Here is a 20566-nt window from a genome sequence, read left to right as displayed (position 1 = left end):
CCTGGTACTGGTTAACAGTTCAGGACCCAAGGACCAGATGTTTGAAAGAAGACCCGGAGTCAGAATTATAATAAATTGAAGAAAAGTTTTACTGAAGATAGTTTGCAGTTTCATCAGCAGAAGTCAGCTTCAAGACTCACACGGGAGTTCGTAGGCCGCCCCGCTTACAGTTACAAAGATCACAGCAGTTATACCATTCCCAAGGTCTAAGTGTAGCAGGGTGAAGTGTATCTGTGTTGATTATTGGCCAGTGTCATATGAAACCATTGAACCTATCAACAGTCTGGTGTCATGGTATAAAATGGGGAGGTTGTTTGTCACTTGGGATGCGTCGTCGACACCCGTACCGCCCCTTTACGGAGGCCGCCATTTATGAATGGAGAGTATGAAGTGCTGTCTCGGCTCTGTGCGGCCGTGCACAGTCTGCCCCGGGCTTTGAGGTTGGTAACCTACGTCTGTTTTGAGGATTTTCATCAATGGAATGTGTATTTACTATTTTGAGTCTGTGTAGTTCATTGACGAGCAACCGGCGGTATGTTGAGGCCAGCGAACACGCATAGTGCTGCGCTGAGAACGTTTCCGGTATGTATGAGAGCCATTCGCGTGGTTTGTCCCTTTTATTGTTTTATTAGTAATTTTTTCTGTTTCATGTTCGACAGATTTGAGTGACGAGAGCAAGGGTTTCACCTCTATATTGCGGGAAGAGATGCGCGTCTGTTGACGTAACGCACTGCTGTCTTGCCTGGGCTTAGTTTTGTCGTCTTTTCGTTGGAGCGAACTTGAACTTGCATAACAGCGAGCTGGGACGATTCCTCGCCGCAGTGTGCGAATTAACGTGGAAGTGCGGCTGTTTCCTCGCTGACTTGTTCTGCTCTTTGAGTGTGTGTGCGGCCGATCGTGGCATGTTTGTTTTATTTTGATGTGTCTTTTGGTTTGTTTCGAATTTTAATTTAGATTTCTTTATTTTTGTCTTGTGCTCATTTTTGCGTATTTTGTATGTAATTTATTTTTCTTTGTTTAAGTTTAATTAGTTTATGTTTTGTTTGTGTATTTTTATTTATTTAATGTTTGTGAACTGACGGTGTCCTTTCTTTTTTTCTCGTAAACAACGTGACGAAGAAAGTGTATTGAGGAGGGGTTTATAGCTGCTGTTTAACGGGGTTTACATTGAGTGCTGTGTTTGAGTGACCTGACTTCACCAGAGCGGGTGTGTGTGGATATTAAGTGTGTTGTGTGAATTGAGGGTCACAGCAGGCCATCTCCCTCCTAATTAAGCTTTCTTGTGTATTTGTATTTTTGTATTTATTTCTTTATTTTGAAGTTTTGTAAAGTGGTGTTTGTTTTCCTTTTTCTTTTTGACATGTGAATATTGAGCCCTTGATGTTAATGTATTGATGGTTTTAAATTTTGTATTTGAATAAAGCTGCCTCATCATTGATATTCCCTGGCCTATGTCTCTCTGCTTACCCATTTCTTTTGGTAACGAACCTGTGCGCTCCCTGATTTGGGGCTGATAGTTCCCGGTATATACCGGGTGGCGTAGTCGAACGTTATATAATAGTTTCATACAGTTCCCTCAGTACCTGACGCCACTGGCTATATTTGGCGTAGTGTCGGCAGGGTTTCCATATTTTGGGTGAGCTTATTGAGAAGTGGGTCTGGGAGTAGGCTACTTGAGGCAGTTTTTTATATTTTCTTTTACTGTTGGTACATTGTATGTTTGAAGTTTAATTTCTCTTTGTTTTTCTTTTTTTCTCTTTTTTTTCCCTTGTTTTCTTTTTTCTTTTTTTTTTCTAAAGGCAAGGCAGCAGTGTGTTTGTAAGTCCCCTCTGTTGGTGACTCCCTCTGCATGTGGTAAGTGTGTAGCAATGGAAGCATGGGAAGAGATTAGGCATCGCCCTAGTGTTGAACGGGGGGATTGTACTAAAGTTATATTTGCATTGCGGGAATTATTTGGCTGTTCTCAGTCATATGTAGCCGTCATGGCAGAGCACTGTAATCAGTGTCTCGTGTTTCCCGTTGTGTGGCCGTCATGGCAGAGCACTGTAACCAGTGTCTCGTGTTTCCCGTTGTGTAGCTGTCATAGCTGAGAACTTGTGTATCACTTGTTCCTCATCGTATAGCCGTCATGGCAGAGCACTGTAACCAGTGTCTCGTGTTTCCCGTTGTGTGGCCGTCATGGCAGAGCACTAACCAGTGTCTCGTGTTTCCCGTTGTGTAGCTGTCATAGCTGAGAACTTGTGTATCACTTGTTCCTCGTCGTATAGCCGTCATGGCAGAGCACTGTAACCAGTGTCTCGTGTTTCCCGTTGTGTAGCTGTCATAGCTGAGAACTTGTGTATCACTTGTTCCTCATCGTATAGCCGTCATGGCAGAGCACTGTAACCAGTGTCTCGTGTTTCCCGTTGTGTGGCCGTCATGGCAGAGCACTAACCAGTGTCTCGTGTTTCCCGTTGTGTAGCTGTCATAGCTGAGAACTTGTGTATCACTTGTTCCTCGTCGTATAGCCGTCATGGCAGAGCACTGTAACCAGTGTCTCGTGTTTCCCGTTGTGTAGCTGTCATAGCTGAGAACTTGTGTATCACTTGTTCCTCGTCGTATAGCCGCCATGGCAGAGTACTTGTAACAAGTATCTCATTCGTGTTTCTTGTGTAGCTGTCATAGCTGAGAACTTGTGTATCACTTGTTCCTCGTCGTATAGCCGCCATGGCAGAGTACTTGTAACAAGTATCTCATTCGTGTTTCTTGTGTAGCTGTCGTAGCTGAGAACTTGTGTATCACTTGTTCCTCGTCGTGTGGCCGTCATGGCAGAGTACTTGTAACAAGTATCTCATTTGTGTTTTTCGTTGTATAGCCGTCATGGCAAGAAGACTCATAATAAGGTTCCCCCTTAGTGTTTGCTGGGACCCACGGCAGAGGTGAGTCTCTTGGGGCTGGGGACTAATCGTCGGGGCGACGATTCATAATGTGGGGGTGGAATGTAGCAGGGTGAAGTGTATCTGTGTTGATTATTGGCCAGTGTCATATGAAACCATTGAACCTATCAACAGTCTGGTGTCATGGTATAAAATGGGGAGGTTGTTTGTCACTTGGGATGCGTCGTCGACACCCGTACCGCCCCTTTACGGAGGCCGCCATTTATGAATGGAGAGTATGAAGTGCTGTCTCGGCTCTGTGCGGCCGTGCACAGTCTGCCCCGGGCTTTGAGGTTGGTAACCTACGTCTGTTTTGAGGATTTTCATCAATGGAATGTGTATTTACTATTTTGAGTCTGTGTAGTTCATTGACGAGCAACCGGCGGTATGTTGAGGCCAGCGAACACGGATAGTGCTGCGCTGAGAACGTTTCCGGTATGTATGAGAGCCATTCGCGTGGTTTGTCCCTTTTATTGTTTTATTAGTAATTTTTTCTGTTTCATGTTCGACAGATTTGAGTGACGAGAGCAAGGGTTTCACCTCTATATTGCGGGAAGAGATGCGCGTCTGTTGACGTAACGCACTGCTGTCTTGCCTGGGCTTAGTTTTGTCGTCTTTTCGTTGGAGCGAACTTGAACTTGCATAACAGCGAGCTGGGACGATTCCTCGCCGCAGTGTGCGAATTAACGTGGAAGTGCGGCTGTTTCCTCGCTGACTTGTTCTGCTCTTTGAGTGTGTGTGCGGCCGATCGTGGCATGTTTGTTTTATTTTGATGTGTCTTTTGGTTTGTTTCGAATTTTAATTTAGATTTCTTTATTTTTGTCTTGTGCTCATTTTTGCGTATTTTGTATGTAATTTATTTTTCTTTGTTTAAGTTTAATTAGTTTATGTTTTGTTTGTGTATTTTTATTTATTTAATGTTTGTGAACTGACGGTGTCCTTTCTTTTTTTCTCGTAAACAACGTGACGAAGAAAGTGTATTGAGGAGGGGTTTATAGCTGCTGTTTAACGGGGTTTACATTGAGTGCTGTGTTTGAGTGACCTGACTTCACCAGAGCGGGTGTGTGTGGATATTAAGTGTGTTGTGTGAATTGAGGGTCACAGCAGGCCATCTCCCTCCTAATTAAGCTTTCTTGTGTATTTGTATTTTTGTATTTATTTCTTTATTTTGAAGTTTTGTAAAGTGGTGTTTGTTTTCCTTTTTCTTTTTGACATGTGAATATTGAGCCCTTGATGTTAATGTATTGATGGTTTTAAATTTTGTATTTGAATAAAGCTGCCTCATCATTGATATTCCCTGGCCTATGTCTCTCTGCTTACCCATTTCTTTTGGTAACGAACCTGTGCGCTCCCTGATTTGGGGCTGATAGTTCCCGGTATATACCGGGTGGCGTAGTCGAACGTTATATAATAGTTTCATACAGTTCCCTCAGTACCTGACGCCACTGGCTATATAAGCTACGTCATTGCTGACAGGTTGAATGATTCTCATTGGCTAAGAAATAGATAAACATAGTAATTTTCCACACATATACAAATAGACTGAAGCATATCTCCATAGATTATGCATCTTACACTCAGACCCTGAAGTTAGGCACGTCGTGACCTTCCAGGTAACGGATTTGGGTTGCTGGGTGCCAGCATGTCCAGAACAACAACTCAATCAATCTCCAATAATGCCAGGGGTTCCTTGACCTGTAACCAAGAAGACTAACACACACACCGACACACCAGCCTGGTCTCATTGTTAATACGTAGGTATTAATATGTAATTTTCAAAGATAGAAAACGTACTTTTTTGTACGTTTGGATAGATGCTGAATCGTATAATATGGACGTATCTGCAACGTTTAAACGTAACATTATTATGTTTTTACAGCTAAAAAACGTAAACTGTTTACGAATATTTCATATCATAAAGATATCTGTATAATTTCCTTTTTACCATTTTATAGATTATAAATGTAAGATCCCTTAACCCTACTCCCACACCTAAACATACCCATTTTATTGACAATATTAAAAGGATAAAACGTAATGGACAGATATGTGTAGGGAAATGGGAGTTTTATTAACAATATAGCATTCAAAAATAGTTTGAGCCACTAATCCTACCCCTACCCCTAAACCTAACAATTTCTTAAAACTACGTTGGCTAACTTACAATTATAAAGAAAAACAGACAGACACGTATAATCACAATAATTTATTTATTGAGAAAATGTCAAAACCGGTACCAAAAGTCGTTCACATGACGATGTGTCGCAGTCCTCTCTGGCAGTAATAGTTTTGTATGAGGTAACGTTACAGGGCAGAATTTAAGTTATTAATCCATGAAAATGTTAATCCGGTTTCGGTTCGCTGTTCGCTCTGTGAAGGCGCGCGCGCTTCTCCATTTCAAATGTAGCACCATAGATATCATATATAAATGCTAGATGTCTTATGGCACAGTCACTTCCGGCATCATCGTTCGGCCATCTTGTCACAGTGAAGCTGTGAATTAAGGTGATGATCAGCATGCACACAAATCCTCTTATCTCGCTGAAATCTTGACGGATTTACAAACGGTTTGGTTTCTTACAAACGTTATTAACGTGGCTATAATTCCGAATGCTTAAACATGTATGTTATAATTATTCATATGTATGCAGTGTATGTAGGCTATGCAGTGTCATAACTACATCTCTGACGTTTATAACAAACCAAAGTAACCGTTTGAAAATCGGTATAAAATTGAGCAAGTTATGGTTATTTAAAAGTACATGCACCATTAAACGAGTGAGCGAGCACACTGTGGCAAGATGGCCGCCACGTGCGGACGTCGACCTCCATTGGCCAGAAGCGAGCACGAGACATCTAGCCAAAGTAACAAGAGGCGAAACTCCGTTGCAGTTTTGACAACAGCCACTAGGTGGCGCTTCGGTAGCGCGGCCGCCATTTTGGACTGAACCAACGGCTTTACCGTTAGTACAACTACTGTACAGCATTAACATTATGTCTGGAAATAATTGGAAACAAAGAAAACAGTGTTCTGCCATCAACTGCAACAACTACCAGTGTACAACCAATCAACTAGCATTTCATAGATTCCCCAAAGATCCAGAGAGGTAAAGTAGAAAAGGTTTTTATTAACTTTAAAGTGAGCTAACGTCAACGATAACAGGTGCTGTAACGTTAATGTAAGCTATCCCATAACCGCAGTAACAGTTTGCTAATGTTATGTATTTGGTCGAAATTGTCAAGACTCGAAATGGGCTTTTTAAATCGCATACTTTCAGAGATATATGAACACCTAACCTGGCAAATGACCGCTTTATTAATTCATTGTTATCACTAAATTAACCCTTTAACTAGTGTCACATTTTTTTCGCATAAACATGAAAATCACTATCCAAACTGAAATGGTTGTAATTAAAGAATGCTTTGGAATTTAGACCTATGGTTGGTCTTGTTTTAATTTGTCAGATTATTGTTGAAGTGAAATAAATTATGAAAGTGAAACAGACAAAAGTTATATAAGTTTGAGTTTATTAAAATGTACAAATTTAAAATATAATTATTTATATTTTATATAAAATATATATATTACAAATATATTTTACTCTAGAACTGCAAGAAAATGAAAGCAAACAATCTGAACAAGTTGTGTTCCACATTTTAGGTTGATATGTTGATATTTCGCTTCCTCACCCTTTCTGCTGTGTGCTCTAACCAGGCATGTGATTGGCTAAGGACAAAAAAGCAGGAAAATATACAAACCAAACTTAAACTGCTTAATGTGCAACATCCAACTTATTATTTCATGAGTATGACACATAACAACTTATTTGGTGGATGTGTAACAGTGGGAATCAAAAGCAAGTGTCTTGTCCACTGCTCCATCACCACCTCTCTCTTTATATAGCCTACACTACACAGAAATAACATACAATCAAATTATGCTTATTTTAAATGTATTGTGCAGGCTAGGTATACAAAAATATAGGCTTTTAATAATCTTTCAGTGCGCGAAACCATGAAAATATGAAACGCTTCAAAATAGAGCGCACAAAGCGCGTATGCGCATCGCGGGTGCAGAATGATGTGCTTAAAGCAACATGGAGTCACAGTGTTCAGCGCAGCACAAGTGCGCATTTAAAAGTTCATGGCACAAAGCGAAGAAATGTCGAGCGCACAAATCCTAGTGTCTATCTGTCCAACAGTTTATTGATCATTTGTTTCTTCACAGTTTTAAATTCCAGTTATTGTGCGTTTGATGCCGATACATAGTCCTTGTGATGTGTGATCTAACAGGCACACGGTAGCGAGTTGTTTAAAAACAGCAACAAACTCCAACAAAATAAAGTCATTTTATGCAAATCCACAGCCTTTTCTCTACAGATCAAGCATTATAATGTGAATATCATATTGGAGAGAGTTTTACCGTGCATGTATGCTGCTGTAACCGGAAGAGGCGCGCGCGCTGTTTGAATACTGAATGGAGAATGACAGCCGCAGAGGAGGGAAAACGAGTTTTCGTAAACTTTAATGATGTAAATAGACTTCTGTCCCTCACATTAAGCTATGAAATAGGCTTCAGATGAATTTGTCACCCAAACTGACGTGAAAAAACCGCCCGGTGTGCCCCTGTTGCGCGGGGACGGCGATTGTGGTTCCGTCCCAGGTTACCATGGTGACGGCTGTGAGATATTTTTTTTACAGATCTGCATGATTCACGTAGGTCACATTTTCAGGTCGGAAAATCCGGAATTCCGGATTAATCCAGAAAAATCACATCCCTGTCTAACGTTACACGGTTTGGAGCTGCGCGCTCTTGCTCGCTCGCTCTAGATTCCGGGTGATTTTAGCTAATTTGCGGGCATCAGGGAGCCGCTATCAATATGCGGGAGACTCCCGGAGAAACGCCTTTTGTGTCTCACGGTAAATAAACCAAATATTACAAAATGGTTAAACGATTAAAGAAGGTATTTTTAAGGTTTTAAAGTGTAACATTATTCTTGTTTAACAGCATGTAGGCTAATCCTCCAAAACGAGTTTGCAGCAGAAGGCACGAACAGAGCAAAATGTTATTATTTATGAGTAGCCTAACGTTATTATATGAGTAACGTTAAACTGTATTAATAAATGCGACTGAAAATTTAATTGATAAGACAATTGAATGCAATAGAGTCAAAACATTAATGCCACGATTTGAATATGCATAAGTTAAATAGGAATACGTACAAATTTGTACGTCGGTAAAGTTGTTTAATACGTAAATAAATTACGTTTTTGTGCTGTCAATTACGTGCATTTTATACGTTTTAGTGCTGTAAATACGTCAGTATTATACGTTTCTGTGTGTATAAAACGTAAATAAATGTACGTATAGTAGAACTACACTTTACGTAAATGTGCTTCAGTGCTTATGTGCTTCAGTCTGTTTAGTAGAAGGCATAATAGTTATGCCTTTTCAGTTGTGTCAGGTTTTTGTACAGTGTTCTTGTGTTTCCTGTGACTGTGGGCCTCAGAGCACAGTAATACACAGCAGAGTCAGACACTTCAGCAGAGGAGATCTCCAGATCCACACGTTTGATCTCTTCTGTGGCCTGTTTTTCTTTTCTAGTCTTAGTAGAGAACCTGGGATCTACCAAAGATTTCTTAGTCTCTTTCACACCCTCTGTTATAATCACAAGGTATTCAGGAGCTGATCCAGGATACTGACGGTACCATAGAAGTGAATTTGCAAAGGAATAACTGCAGGATAATGTAACAGTTGAAGCCACTGCAGCAAACTCTTCACTGCGGTCTGCTGTGATTTCATCTCCAAAACTCACATCTGGAAAAGAACAAAATAACACATTTAAAATTTTCAAATAGTAATGAAATTGTTGTTGTTTTTTAATAGTAATTTGGAATTGTATATATACAATAAAAAAAAATACTTATAATACTTATTACAAGTTACTTACATTGTCATTGTGATATGAGATCCTAAATTGTAGCAGTTTACATTTTAAATTAAATAAAGTTCATTAAGTTAGATGAGAAAATTATTGATGAGAAAATATGTGCAAGTTCTCAAAGAAAACCCAAGCTTTTTGGAATGAATGTAGAAAAATGTACTTACATGCCAAAGCAGAGAGCAGAATGACTGAATGAAGTATCATTGTACATGTGTGTGTGTGTGTGTGTTCACTACAGCAGGACTGAGCTTTGTGCCAGTCTAGCAAATGTAACAAGATCATCACAGATGTGTGCCAGACTCCTCCTATTTCATCTTAAGCCCTATTCGCACTCGAGTAGTATTATCTGGGGACCACGTGTGATTTATAAATTACATAAACTGACTGATACTGCTGATATACATGTCATCCATCTCCATCTAATTATTCTTTTTGTTTTTGCTCCTCTGATGGTTTTCAGCTTTCTCTTTCTGCGAATTGTATAGTTGTATGGTGTATGACCCAGCACCCAAAATACTATCAAAACACTCCAACGCAGCCTCCATTATTCACGAAAGATGGATAAAAAGGCGCACAGGAAACAAAAACCTTGAAAAAATTAAATATGCTAGAATAAAAATTATTGCAAATTACTAGAGGTGACCAGGTAATATTTATCCCGTGCGAATCGGGCTTTAGAGTTTAGAGTCTGGGCTCCAGAGCACAGTAATACACAGCAGAGTCTTTCAGAGCAGCAGAGGAGATCTCCAGATCCACATAGTTTTGTTTTTCTTTTCTGATCTCAGTGGTGAATCTGGAAGACTTCTGAGCTTCTTTTGCACCGTCTGAGATGAGCTCAAGGAATTCAGGAGCTGATCCGGGATACTGACGGTACCAGTGAAGAGTAAATGCAGATGAATAACTGCAGGATAATTTAACACTTGAACCCTCGACAGCAAACTCCTCTGATTTGGTTGGTTTAATTTCATTTCCATATGTTGCATCTGCAAAAGTAGATCAAATCTTTAATAAACTGCTGTTTAAATTGAATCAGTCATTTGAGACGTACCGGCATAAAATACAAGATACTGTACAATATAAAGAAATACAATTTGTACTTAATTTTGATCAGAAATGAGCAATTCTGCTCTGAACTCTTAGATGTAATACTCAAAATACTTCAATACTTACATGCAAATGCAGAATGACAGAATGGAGTATCATTGTTTTTGTTCCTTATGCTCTGATATACAGACTCTCTAACAGACGCTTAACAAGATCACATCAGATGTCAAAGCTTTAAACCCTCCCTCTTCCAGAGAGCGCTAAATGAAAGAGCAGATCTGGGGCCTCATTTATAAAACTTTGCGTAGGATTTGCGTCAGAAGTGGCGTACGGATGAAACATAGGACGTGCGTATGCACAGAAATATTCGGATTTATAAAACCGTGCGCACGCACATCCTACGCAGTTTTCCCTTAATAAATCACAATCAATTCTAAATGTAGCGCAGCTTTTGCGGCTTCATGTCACGCCCATAGTTGCCCATAAATAGACCGTGAAACGCCCACAAGTTAATATTCATCGATTGCGAAATCATGGCAAACACAGAGGAAAACCAAGAAACGTAACTTCACTCACGCGCAAGCGTGAAGCGCATGATCAGCCATTGTGCGTCATTACGCATTGTGATGGCATCATGGCATTTTATTACCATCCATTTGATTGCATCTGACAAGCTACAGATGTGTTATGAGGATGAATTGCATAACATGCTAATATTATTGCAGAACATATTTATATCTTTTTGCAAATATGTGTTAAATTGCATTTCTGTTGTAATCTTCGTTTGATTTTGTTTGTTTTACACTGCAGATCGATCAAACGGGTGTCTGTGTAGGCTGTTAATTGTAAGACTTGCTTTGTGAAGTCTTCATGTTATTTATGAGAGGCAGTATTGCCATTTCTTTTACACAACGATCTACAGTTTCACACACTTTCACGTGTTTCTTCCATCTGCCGACGGTGTCGCCATTTCTCATTTCACCCGTTTTTGTGCGTACGCCTGGGTCAGAGCTTGCGTGAAGGACCGCACATTTTCCCGTCAAGTTTGCTTTTTATAAATACCAATTATTGCGTAGAGAGCGGCGTACGCCGCCTTTTGTGCGTACGCAACGTTTATAAATGAGGCCCCAGATCTGTTTCATAGTCCACAGTGTCATCACTATTCATATGCTATAGTGCATAGCTCCCTCTTGTGGTTACTTACTAACTTGTACAACATAAATGTTCAGAACACAAACAGAATGTTATACAGCAGTTTTTGGCCGGATCATAGGCTACACCTTTTTTGCCTAGTTTCAGCCTGACACAGTTATCATTTTCACGTCCTGCGTCACGTTGTTTTAATAGTAAATGCATTTGCGCCCATCTGTGCGCCCATGGACGTGCTGGTCTGAAATCAAGGTGTGTTCAGGCGCATTGTTGGCGCATTGCAATTTTGAGGCAACTGAAATAGACTGCGCCATTGAACAACTGAATCCTGGTCTAAAGTCAATGGCAGTATTTATTTATTTTTCTTTATTTAAAGAGCGCGTTAGTAATGTGCGTCTAAAGGCGGGTGCACAACGCTCGTACATTCTGCTTATTACACACACAGGGATGCGAAGCAGCACACAAACTAGCCAAATATTAAAAATGAAAGGATTACAATGTAAAAGATTATTATTGTGAACATAAAGATATGGTGGAATCCGGCTTGTCCCGTAGATGGTCTGCTTGCTTGCTTAACCTCGCACACAAGCAGATCCGTTTGCTCTCTGGATAAGCGTTCAGTCTTTAGTTTCCACTTGCAAATTCCGCCATGTAAATAGCGAATCCGCCATGGCGCAAGCGCAACTGGAAGGAATGGAATGGAAGATGAGACTCTGATTGGTTTATTTCACGTTACACCCAAAACACATCCATTACTCATTAAGAGAATAGGGACAACCCTTTAAGACCATGAGTCGGGCGCGCCGACCATTTTTCCGAGATGGTCCTCACTGCAGAACATGAAATCCAGGGGGAGGAGTCGGATCCAGATCCAACTCCTCCCACCTTACATATACCTAAACCTACCCATCTCCACCCCTTAATCCCTAAACCCATCCCTAAACCTATCAATCTCCACCCCTTATATCTGGATCCAACTCCGCCCACTGGATCTCGTGTAATGCATTGAGGTGCTACTGATTTTTCCCCTTGTTAAACTAGCAAAAGTGGCTTCGGACATGCCCTAAGTGCGCTTGCGCCCTGCGCTTTAGACCATGCGCTTAGATCGTTAAAATAGGGCCCCTTGTGTTGTTGGTCCACATCCTTTCTTGTGCAATTTAATTCAGTCACTGTTAAGGACATGCAATCTTCTGTAGTCAGGTGGTCAATGGATTACAGTTTAATTTCAGGATCATCCAAATGTATTTATCATTTTAAAAGTGGTTATTTAATTACGGTCAATCTCAGTCTTATCAAAACTTCTCAGTGGGAAATATAAACTGCATTTAGTGTAGTAATTATAAAAAAATATATATTTTGTTCCCTATTCCACACTTTAGATACTATTAAGCCCAGACAAAATCTGCAGACTTTTTTTTTCATATTTTCTTTATTGAATTTTGGGGTGAAATTGTTTTAAACTTGGTTGAAATGTGTTAAATCAGGGGTGCCCAATCCTGCTCCTGCCGATCGACTGTCCTGCACAGTTCATCTCCAACCCTAATCAAACACACCTGAAGCAACCAATTAAGGTCTTCAGGATCACTTGAAAATTAAAGGCAGGTGTGTTTGATTAGAGTTGGAGATGAACTGTGCAGGACAGTCGATCAGGAGCAGGATTGGGCACCCCTGTGTTAAATGGAACTAAGAATACAGTTATTGGTAGCAGAAAACATCAATTAAACTCTTTGATATTTTGAAAAAAAGAAAGCAAATGACAGGTGATGTGAATGCCAGTCATTCCAATTCTGTGGAAATATGGGAGTTTTATGCAGTGTATACCCTTTATGTAGGGTGACCATATTCCAGGACATGTCCGGCCGGGGTTTCGAGATCGCCCAAAATATCCGGGATACGGCTTTTGCTTTATCGTCGCCATTCATTTTGTTTACATGCACACCTTTTGATTCAGTAGGACTGAATTAATTCCGATTGGTGAATCTGAATGTAGTGTTTACATGAACGCTAAACAAGTGATCGGTTGATGTGCGTTTTAGCATTGCTAAGAAAATTCCTGTGTTTTCGTCTCGATCGGGATCCGTGTGAAGCAGAATGCATGACCTGCAAAGCTGGCACGTACGTGTCAGTGTCAAATAATGTTATAATGTAAACATAATGAATGGTGACTGTAGAAAGCAAAAGCCGAATCCCGGGCATTTTGGGCGATCTCGAAATCCTGGCCAAACATGTCCTGGTTAAACAGGACGTATGGTCACCCTACTTTATGGCTAATTATTTCATCCGCTTTAATGTGTCTCCCTAAGTTTTTGTATGAGTGTTGAGTGTGTTTGAGTCACAGTGGGCCTCAGAGCACAGTAATACACAGCAGAGTCAGACAAACACACATCCTGGATTGTCAGAGGAACAGATCTTGATGTGGAGTCCAATGTTGCAGAAAATCTCTCCTTAAAATCAGGCTCAGTAGTTCCTTCACCAAATGTATATTTATTTAGAATGAATGTTGGTGATCTGTTTGGAAGCTGTTTGTACCAGAAGAGGTATGGACTTGTATCAGTTGTAGTATAATTACACCTTAAGATTACTTTATCTAAGACTGTTCAACCCTGTCCTGTCCCGAGGACACTGCAAAAAAAATGTAAAAGTAAGCCATTAACATTAATTATTTGCAAAGTAAACAAACATTTAATAACCTAAATGAAAGTAAACTCTTTTCTGTGAAAGTGGGTAGAAACAGAATAAAAGTGCTTACCATCATAATGTGCTATGAAACACAGCGAAATCAAAGCCCAGCAAAACATAGTTGTTCTCTGAGGTAAAATAACTGAAATTCACTCAACTGGAGTAACAGTGCTCTTAAAAAAAGTCTGTCTCACTGAGCTCTACATGTATCATGTCACATGATCTACTCACACAAGAGAGCAATTCTGACCCCTTGTGGATAAAGTTTGAAAATACTTAATGTGTTTCAACTGGTTTCAACCATGAATAATTGTTCACAAAATTAGGATTATCCTAAAATGTTTTTGAACAATGCTTGATCCCCTCTACTCATCTCTCTGTGTGTATATCGTAAAGCCATTTACTCAATGTATATACCACTGGGCATCATGCACCTGTTTTTTTGTGTGTTTTTTTTACAGTGTTAAAGTAAAAGTTATCTGAAGAAGTTGTGCCTTGACTGTGTATTGGCCACATTTGTACATGCGAATGAGTAAACTAACACTTTTCTACTTACAATAATCATGCATTTCTATTTCATGTGGCTCCTTTGAATGGGCAATTCTTCTAGAAATAAAAGAGGGTCTAATTCAAGATTTAAGGGTCCATTTCTCCCGAACTGTGGAAGTGTTAGTTTACTCAAAGCTGCTTTGAAACAATGTATATTGTATAAAGCTTAATATAAATAAAGGTGACTTGAATTGGAACACCATTGTTTCCTTTTTTGTCCACCCTGGTGAAAAAATAAACATGCTAAGTATACTTACCAGCCAGACTAAAAATAAAATCTTTAAAAAACGGTAAATGACTGTCAGCTACGGCTGCCAAACAAAAACCGTAAAAATAAAGTGCAAAAAACTTTTACAGAAATTTTCCTTAAATGTTTTACAGAAAAACACTGTTATTTTACAGCTATTTCCTGAATTATTACGATCAAACACCTTCACTGTAAAAAAAAACAAAAAAAAAAACATAAAAAACAGTCAAATGACTGTGGCTGCCATACAAAAACCATAAAATGAATGTAAAATATCCTAATTTAAATAAGTGCAAAAGACTTTTACAGAAATCTTCATTAATCTTTTTAACAGAAACACAGAAATATATTAAATATATGTTTTATTTTTACAAAAAAACATGCAGTTATCTATATGCGTGATTTGCTGTGGCTATACGTCACTGCATCAGCAACTATTACTGGCAGTTAAATAAAGCAACATGCAGCATCATCAGTGTTTCTTTGCTCATCCTGGACTGAAGCACAGGCTCTACTCTTCAACACAATGGTGACACACAAAACGCACCATACGGAAACACTTTAAACCCCAACAGAACATTAAACACTACCAGATCTCTTAGGATCTCAGGATCTTCACTTATTACAATCCAGACTTTATTTCTTTCATACTAACATTCTTATTGAAAATTAACAGAGGTTTAGAAGTTGATTGTTTTATTGAAAAGAATAAAGTTTGATGTCACCATGATGGAGATCAGTGTTTGCTTTAGTTGGGCTCTTGACCTGTTAGATTTTAACATGAGTCTATCTCTGGCTGCTTTAAAGGCACAATATGTAACTTTTTTGCTTTAAAAATAGCAAAAATCACTATATCTATTTTATATATTTTTTTTAGTTGTGTACTTACATTATCCCGACTGTTTCCAACAACTTTCAAACCAGGAGAAATTTGTAATTTAATTCGAGAAACGTCCCGTTTCTTTATTTCCGTTTTGTCGCCACCAATGCCGTCATATCCGCGTTGTCCCTGGTTTCCGCTCGTGCTGCCATGGCAACCAGAGCTATGAACCAGAGCCCTCTGATAGTAACCAAAGCGACTGACGCGGACAACTTTGTAGTTCGCAATGTCTATCTGCACGCTGTTGTTGTTTCGTTCAAACATTATGGACCATGGCAAGCAGACTTTGGATTAAAAAAAGTAGAACTAAAACGAGGATCAATATCAGCGCGGTGTTTTCGAGATGCCTAGAGCTCCCATAGACAGTAACGTTATATAAACGAGAGCTCCACGTCCGAGACTTCGACCGCTCCTACATGTACTTTATTAAACAGGTGAGCACATTTACATAAAACTAATCAATGTTTTATAGTTCAACAATGATAAAATGTCAGAATATGATCTATATGTTATTCTAATGTTGATCTAGCTTACTGCTAGTCTCATACAGACAAACTAACACATACATTTCAACACATTCAAATGCAGTTTAGTGTGCTAGTGTAATGTTAGACCAAGTGAAACAGCGCTGCGTTACCTCACAAGTTTAATTTGTCTAATAAACTGACCTGTGAGTAGTAATTCTGCGTGTAGTTCGGTAGAATGAAATGTCCATATTCCTTTTATATCCGCGGGACTCGCGTCGCGTGTGGAGCTGATAGCTGTCTCTTAGCAATCCCGAACTGCTTCATATCACAGTCATGATAAAAACATCGATGTATTCAGTCATCCATAAACATTATTAGATCGGTCGGCTTGACGTTGACGACAAGATCCATAATTCTTAGCAAATGTTGCGTCATCAAACTACGCCTTTGTTATTGTAAATAGGTTAGCGACCCCTAGTGGCGAAAAATGCCATACTGTACGTTTAAATGTGTCTCTGATGCGTAATAGCGTGCCGCACGAGTGCTATTTTTAGACCGCAAGGCCGCGTGACGTCAGCAACGTAAACCGGAAGGGGGTCAACATAGAAGCGCGCTCGCTTATGATTCATGCTAGTACTGCTTGTTTTCTGCCGGTTATCCCTCAAATAAGAACATGCCGAGTAAGATTTGATATTAATTAAAAATTAAGTGTTGTTGGTTGTGACCAAGTAGCATTAGCGATCGCAAAACAAAAAATAAATACATTAATAATAATAATATAAATTACCCCCAACAACTGTCAGACGTAAGACAACCAGAGGACATAGTATATATGACAGACAGGACATAGGGTGGTAAAAGATAGCTTGTTGAAACTGCAAAATGTCACTGTCAGTGGCGTAAGGCGATGTTTTTTGGGGGAGAAATTCTGTCGATAACAATCTACCTCTGGATCAGGTCGGCTCTTTTTCCCGTCTTTTTCAGCCCTCTACACTCAAGCCATCTCTTCAATTGAATATTTGTATGTTCTTCTACTTCTATACCAGTGAATTTGGCACCGGGGACATCATTCTCGGACAGAGTTAGCAGGTTTAGCTCAGTAGACATCTCGTCCGTAAACTGTTTACATGCGTCTAGCATGAGTGACACGCGCGAGTTTGACCCCCCTAGCAACCGTCGCTAGCTTAATGAATATTAATGAGAAAAGGTGACGTATATCGTGCGGTACGCTATTGTAGGAATCCAAGAGAAATTTGAATCAGATGATGTTGGTCACTTTGATAATAGTCATCATGTAGTAGCCTGCTTTATTGATACCACCAGAAGTGTAATATCTGATTACAGTCATTTAATATTAGTTGGTAATTTTGCATGCCAATACTGCTATAGAAGATCCTGCAGTGCTGTGATACTCAGATTTTATGAAGTCATTATATAGAAAATGTTTTGACATAATCATATCACTCAGACATCAATAATCAGTGTATGAATCGCAACAATGGTGACAATGAAAAAAAATTCTGATCAACTCTGAACTACTATAAAGTCACAAAAAGGCTTTGTTGATTGTCACCATTGTTGAGATATGTTGATTCTTGATGTCTCTATACTACTAAAAAAAAGGAACCAGCTCAAAACATTTTCTGTATAATATATTTTTTTTTTAATTTCAGATTGTAATAATACTGATGCCACAATATTTCAATGGTCATGTGAAAATTTATGACATTAATCATAGACTTTGTATAAAGCTAAATTCCATCTATATATTATGTAACCTCAGCTAATATATTCAGAGATTTGACTGCCGTCAGTGAATCACATTACAATATGATGACTATAACATCACTAATACATGACCAAGACCATCTGCTATTTTCTCTTTCATTTATAACAAAAGTGTATCAAATACACAGTTAAAGCAGCCAGAGAAAAATTAAAGTTAAAAACTCAAGGGTCATATGAGCCCAACTAAAGCAGACACTGATCTCAATCATGGTGACATCAAATTTCTGTTAAAGTTTTTTGCACTTTATTTAAATTAGCATATTTTACTTTAATTTTATGTTTTTTTTTCTTTTGGCAGCCATAGCTGGTACTGTATAGGTACCATGTACTGACGGTACCAGTGTAGATAATCTGCAGAGGAATAACTACAGGATAATGTAACATTTGATCCCTCCTCAGCAAAAAGATCTGTTTTCTTCGGTGTGATGTTTCCAGACACAGCAACTGAAAAAGAATACAGAAAAGGTACATTTTTAATTAGTTCTGTTTTAATTAAACTCATCATTAACAATAGATAATACAAATAACATTTAAGTATACATGCCAGACTGTATATGAGAATAACTGAATAAATATCCATTGCGCAGTGCAGTGTGTTCACTTTAAGATGACTCAGACTGAATTGTTTCTATAGAGTCTGAAGTGATCAGATTGTGTCAGATCTGTGTAGTCCCTCCTCTCTGAGACACATCATAAGTTTTACATTTCACACCTGAGGAACAGAACAATGATCCAGTTACAATCTCTAATGTTTTTGTCTGTTTTTCATGTACAATTAATGGGTGTAATGTATTGTCCCATAAAGTAAGTAAAGTGCTGGATGTGAGAGTGACATCATCTATAATAATGAGTTCAGATGACTATAGGATGTATTTTACCAAAGTACATAAAATGTTTTTTATGACCTATTTAACCTACTTAATGTAGGTTATGACCTATTTATGACCTACTTAAAACCATTTTTATGACCTATAACATCTCAATATTTTTTAAATAATACATTTGTGTTGTTGTTGTTGTTGTTGTTGTTGAATCAGACATGTTGTTTGTATGCACATGAGTGTCTTTGAAAACAAATAAAACAGTGCTGGCCTACTGAATTACATACAGTAGATGAAGTGTGGTCAGTGACATACGCACCCCAATATAATATATATAGTTTTTATTTGTTTTTATTTCAGTTTCAGTTTTAATTATTTTAGTACATCAAGTTAAACTGATTGAAAATGGTAAATGTTGCTTTGGTAACTAGCTGAAATAAAAAAGCAAGTAACGAAAATGTGTTTTATTGTTTTAGTTTTAGTTTAAGATATAATAATGACCCTGCTTTGAAGAGCTGAATGATGAGTGTATATCGCCCTCTTCTGGTGCCCAATTAGTCATTATGTGCATTATTTGACAGAAATGTGCACTGAAATGTGAGTTTTATTTTTACTCATCATAATAGATTTATAGTAATGACCAAATACATTCAGTGTATGTATTTTAACAGCATATTGAGCACTGTGGATTATTTTGACATTAAATGCCTGTCTAAATATAATTTATAATAAGATAAAGTTAATGTCAAAAGTAAAAAATGGGTAAATCGATTTATGATATGACGTAGAATAGTTTGAAATTATAGACTTAGTCCAAAGACGAATCAAGAATATTTAATAGGGCTTATGTATGGTTTTTGTATGAGTGTTGAGTGTGTTTGAGTCACAGTGGGCTTCAGAGCACAGTAATACACAGCAGAGTCAGACACACACACATCCTGGATTGTCAGAGGAACTGAAGTTGCAGAGATGTTGAGATTGGCATCAAATCTCTCTTTAAACTGTTCATCAATCTCACCAGATCCGGGAAATTTCTTTAGCATATATTTAGGGAATCCATTAATTTCTTGCTGGTACCAGAAGAGATATGGAAATGAATCAGTGGTTGAATATGTACAGTTGATTGTTACAGATTCCCCTTCAAAAGCAATTTGAACTGTTGTTTTCTGTTCAACACTATCCAGAGAATCACAGCCTAAAATAGAATATTAAAAAAATGTTTTAAAGAAATGTAAAAATCTTGCACACATTCACACACACACACAGTGAATATAAAAAATGAATCTAAAACCACACATATTTCATGATGCCACTTACCCCACAAATATGTGAATAGAAAGATAACCACCCTTTGCCAGTGTGTCATTATGTCTGTTGTGCTTTCCAATCTCCAAAGTCATAAACAATACACTGAGGAGTTCTCTGAGCCTCTTCTTGTTTTGGCATCTCTGGGATGTAGTCGACCTAAAAACTTTATAGGAGGAGCTTCAACTGTTTAGATCATCAGCATCATCAGATTTATAATTAGAAAAGACTAGTATGATTTTCATCTGTCTGCTCTAACCAAATACATTTCTAAAGTATTTAAAAATAATTGCTCTTCCCTTTTGTCTTTGTGGTTTCTTTGTAATTTTATTTTATGTTATGTTTTAGTTTATTTTTACTTCTTTAAAGCAGGTTGCACATGGATTTCAATTCCACATTAACATCTGCATCATTACTGGTTTATGGTTTTGGATCTGGAGGAATATATCAAAAGAAATGGCATTAGTAAATAATGATTGGATTATTGCATATCAACATGTAACTGTCTGTGAGGTCTGTTACAAAATTAGCTTAGTTTATTTTTATTATTACTGTAACATCACTTTCACTGGCCAGTGCTTTCTCATATCTATTTACAAATTCACAAAATTATAAATTATAAATTCAGTATTTATACATTTCTTTATTACTTCTTTTTTTGCATTAGATGTTTAGATGCATTACTGTCTGCTACTTTTCTTTCTACATACACCCCCACTGAACTGCTGTATGATATTTTAAGTGTTTTGTGATGCACTGGCCCTTTTCTGAAACTTC

The 20566-nt window shown here is 38.3% G+C and overlaps 1 long non-coding RNA gene across 1 annotated transcript; it reads left to right on the top strand.

Annotated features, from left to right (window-relative positions):
• The first annotated feature begins 264 nt into the window (after positions 1-264).
• On the top strand, positions 265-4208 carry LOC311087449. The gene is made up of 2 exons (XR_014607284.1): positions 265-582; positions 660-4208. It is a non-coding gene; the product is annotated as an uncharacterized lncRNA (long non-coding RNA).
• The last annotated feature ends 16358 nt before the right edge of the window (positions 4209-20566 follow it).

The sequence above is a fragment of the Abramis brama genome (assembly GCF_963993115.1).
Source record: "Abramis brama genome assembly, chromosome: 7".
NCBI lineage: Eukaryota > Metazoa > Chordata > Actinopteri > Cypriniformes > Leuciscidae > Abramis > Abramis brama.
The sequence above is the reverse complement of the archived record's forward strand: the minus strand, read 5'-3'. Positions and strand labels throughout refer to the sequence as shown.